Here is a 4,720-nt window from a genome sequence, read left to right on the forward strand (position 1 = left end):
AGCTGGCCGGCCCGCCTCCCTGACAGCCCCATACAATGCGTTGAGAATGGTAAAAACCAAACAGCACCCAAAATATAACGTGTGTTCCTAGAATGCAACCCGTGACCACCTCACAAACCAATGCCTTAACATAGCACCATGTTGACGGGCCAAAATGTACCGCCAATGACTAAGGGGGTCCCCCTGATGTGAAGTCCCAATTAGACCTCACACTATTTGGGATAGGAGCCTCGTCTAGTATATGGGCCTGGCTGCCACCATGAATGTTTTCTGCTCTTGGTTATCAAATGAGAAGGTGCCAGAGTGGGGCGGGAATGAGGTGCTCGAGCAGCGAAACAAAATCAGACCAAGATTGAAAAATTGCAGAAAGAGATTTAAACAAGTCACGGCAATGAAGATATGAATGATGATGACAATCAGTTAGCTAAAACCCCATCGGACATAATAAACAAGAACATGCTGGAGGTCAATTACGAAGTAGTTCACAATAGGTCACTGACATGGCAAGGAACAAGTAAACACAGATTCTAAAGCGAAACATACATGCAACCACTATGTATCAGTACATAACATCTCACGTATATGAAAGCACTCATACAGATATGGTGAGGTACCAGACAACTAATACAACCACCATGAGTCAGCATGGGAATCAGTGCAAAGGGAAAAAGAAAACATCTTATTAATATTGTTGCAACTTCAAATACATATCATGCAACTGGTCAATACCTAATAGTGGAACATGGACTGTTCATACCATCGCTCGGTGTCAAAACCCTAGCCCTACTGCAAACCCACTCTCCTAGCTACCAAGAGCTGAGTGCCTTATCTCTCAAGCATCAATCAACTATCTCTGGTCACCTCAACTCAAGTGCTAAAAGTCCCTTTTGAAGTGAGGGATGAGGGCACATTTATAGAGGTCACGTGTCCTTTCACCTACTGTGACCTTTGACCTTCCCTCGTGCCCTTTCAGCTACCTTCATGCCTCTTGAGTTTCCTCACTACTCTCTCATGCCTATTGCTTAGTACAGGCTTGATTTCTCTCAGCTTAATTGCCAGCATCATAGGAGAACATTTACATTATGATAAAAAGAAGAAGAAGATGTAGAGGGTTCTTGTAGAACCTAGAATGCTTATCACCAAGGCGGTTGCCAGAGTACAAGACCAAATTGTGTGGTTCCTTGGCTACACAGAATGCCATTGCGACTGCCATCGTGTCTCAATCAACCCTCCTGAACTGACTTATTTACTAATCGAACATCATAGCTGCAGGTCTTCCCATATGTAACCCTAGATCTCTCCTCATAGGTCAGAGTCCTCGCCTTCCTATACCCTATAAGGCAGTAACCATAGTTAAACATGATGATAATTGCAGCACCACACCATAAATGTAACAAGAGATAAATAAATAACAATAATTATGAAAACTGAAAACAACTTTGGACCCCTGGATAGTCCTATCCTGTGCTACATTGCAATCAATTAATGCCATCTCTATGGGGTGCCTCTGGGCTCCAAAATGTTTACAATAGTTCCTGAAAGGACCATCCATATCTCTCGTTGCTCTAATCAATCATCAAGAGGTGTTTTAGGGTGAAATACCAATAACATTTGCTCTCTTCTATAGAGGAAATGCAATGGTAAGCAACAAATATCTTCCCGAGCTTCAAGATCCACCACTCTAATGCATGTGGCCAACTCCCTGGAATTTGATGCTGGATGACTATGGAGGTTTCTTCTCAATGCCATATATGTTCACCCACAATCCAAACATTACAGTACTCAATGGGAATGTCATTTCATAAGAAAAAACTAGTCCTTCAAGAAGATTGTTGCACAGTCCGCATAAGAGACAACTCCATCAAGAAGATTGTTGCATAGTCCTTCTATAACTCCCTTGTCATCTGGACATTGATAATATCTCCCTTTCCCACCAGTAATGTTATCCAAGAGGTAATTTGTAATCAGTGCATTCGTAGGCAAACATTGTTTGTCCTTTATTTATTTCATGACTTCTTTTGTCTCGCAGTTTCCGCATCTTCTCATCATTATTTTAAGGAAAAAAATGCATAATACTCATTTTCTACTGCCCCATGCAACATCTTGAAATGGTTTGAGAAAATCCTATTCGAATAAAATCGTGTCATCTTCATGACCTAAGTGTGGATCCCGCAGCCTCACAAACGTTAAATCAATCCTATTTGGGAATGCGATTTGAAGCAATTCAACAACACTGCTGAAAAATGTGACCTTTGGGAGGCAAGTTGATCTGTGAGGTAGCTTTGTGACTTCTGGAAGGTCGCACAGTCATTCTATAACATAGTCGCATCCTTCAGCTTCCTTCCCCAAGATGTAAGAATGCGATGTAGCAACTAGGTGGAACTACAACTCATTGGAGGTCGCGGGGTGGCAACTTAATGCAAGTCACATTTTTGGCTACCCACTTGAGGTCTTTGCATATGACTTAGCGACCATTAGTCACACAGTCGCATCTGGAGCAAAGTCGCACTTCCAATACTTGTTTAAGGCTCTGAAATTATGACCTTGCGACTCAGAGAAGCAACATGGTCACAGGTCACATTTATAACTTCGTCTCTTAGCATTGAATCCTGCGACTTCAAGACTTGCCCAGCTGCTGCGACAGTCATGCCAAAGTCTCAACCTCGATCATGCAAGCTAATCCGTGTTATGCTTCAATCAAGATAGCTTGATAGCTCGCAAGCGATTGAAGTCTCTGAAGCATAATAGCTTTGTCTCCAGGACGTTCAGCTGACAACAATATGAATCAGCCCTAGCTAAACTATATGGCTACTTGCTCAGAAAAGGCAAGGCTACCGCTAGATAGGCAAGCAAGATCTTGAAGTTCTGAAGTTATTCCAAGTTGCGTTGTAGTTTAACCACGATTGGCAAATCTGAACATTGATTACATCGTGCCCACTTTGATCATCCTTGGCGGCATGATATTCTTTTTAGTAGTCAAACCTCGATATAATTTGGGCAACGCACTTGGCGAAATGTCCCCTTGTAACATGACCCCAATACTGTAATGGCGTAGCATCTTCTCCATGCGGTATTGCGAGGTGTGCCTTTGATGATCCAAAATCATTTTATTCAGGATTGTCGTGGATGCCTTTTAGGTTACCAATTCATGTATACACATAATATTCAAGTTCTTTTAAAAGTGCCACTCTAACGCAACGCTAACGTGTTTTTTTTTGACACCTCATTGTATACACATCAAAACCTCTACTTTAATATAAAATTGATTCATTTTACAATGATCCAAGGTTGATATTGACTGTTGAAAGGCCTTCAGGCTTTTAGCTTGCCTTCATAGTCGTAAAATGATACCATGCTTTGGGAATAATGACATGAAGCTTAACTAGTTTTGTTACCCGTATTCTTTACTGCCTTACCTTACCTTTGGGCCATCCTTTCCAATGCTTCTATTCATCTCTCTGTCTTTCCCATCCCACAGTTCAGTTTCCTCAATAACAGGAACAAATTCTAGGGGAAGATTACCTTTACCTCCCTGCCGTACATCCTTCACAAAATCATAAGGTGATCAAGTTCAAATGCGCTGTGAAGTGGAGCATAGACACTCCTTTTGTGGTTTAGAACTATGAAGGCTGGATACTCATAGCCACCGACACCGACTGCTAAGAGCAGGATGCCTTCCTGTTGCTGCCCATGCATGGCTGTATGAACTTCTTTTGAATTTTTTTGCCACAGATATGAGTTGTTGTAGGTAATGATCCTTTCTTTCTGCTCTTGTGTCTAAAATGGTGGGCAAGAAACTAACAAAATAGATTGTTGAAGCAACCCATGTGGTTCCCAATACATCATGGCCTGTAAGCTTCACCGCTTCCCGAGGAGAAACATTAGTCTCAAGCTGCCCAAAGGCAAAGGATTCAAATGCGGGAACTGTCCTTACATCTTCATAAGAACTGGACTCTCCTTATCCAAACCAAAGACTAAGATTGTAGAAAATCTTTGCACATTGAACCTGCTCATCAAACTCTTCTCCGCATCACAATTGAAGTGACCCATATTCACTTTGCCCTTCAAGCTATTTGCAGTTTTCTTCCATTCTGGAGCAAGTTTTTCACAACGTCCATACCAGGGAGAATAACATTCAACAATCCATTGATCTTTACTTATGAGTACAATGTCATCAAATTCACTTGCATCGCGCCCCATTTATGAGTTGGATGAATTTTCTTATTTGATCTAGTCCTCCCATTTAGCTAGTCTTTAACAACAGTTTTCAATTGCTGAGTTGCAAATTCAGCTATTGGTTTTGCATCGTTTGCTCCTTGATATTCTAATGGAGGCTTTCCATGAGTAAATACCTTAATGGTTTGAAATCCCTTGGTTTTGTATTCCATGGTGCAAAAAACTCAACAAGGCCACTCCTGTCAGAGTTTAGAACCTGTGGTGCCCATATGATATCTCTTATGCTCCATTTAAATCTCTGCAAAGACAAGGGATAAATAATTAAAACTAAGAAAATAATTTCATCTGGAGATGATAGTAAAAAATTGCAACTAAATTATACGAGTAAAACAAGAGGTGCTCGAAACCGAAAATCAACACAACAATTTAGGCACCTTACCGGACTTATGAATTGCCAGTAATTTGTGTGATGCAAAAGCAATGGTGTAGCTATAGATTCAAGGGCACGGAGTAAGATGGAATTTTGAGGAATCTTAATTCACTC

General features: G+C 41.2%; 1 pseudogene; it reads right to left on the reverse strand.

Annotated features, from left to right (window-relative positions):
- The window catches only part of LOC149185193 (protein disulfide-isomerase like 2-2 pseudogene), a 56,396-nt pseudogene extending 52,008 nt beyond the window's left edge, over positions 1–4,388 (reverse strand).
- Positions 4,389–4,720: the final 332 nt, after the last annotated feature.

Source organism: Pinus tabuliformis, chromosome 3_2, assembly GCF_031772625.1.
Source record: "Pinus tabuliformis cultivar Carrire ecotype Pingquan chromosome 3_2, CPIR1, whole genome shotgun sequence".
In the NCBI taxonomy this organism is placed as follows: Eukaryota; Viridiplantae; Streptophyta; class Pinopsida; order Pinales; family Pinaceae; genus Pinus; species Pinus tabuliformis.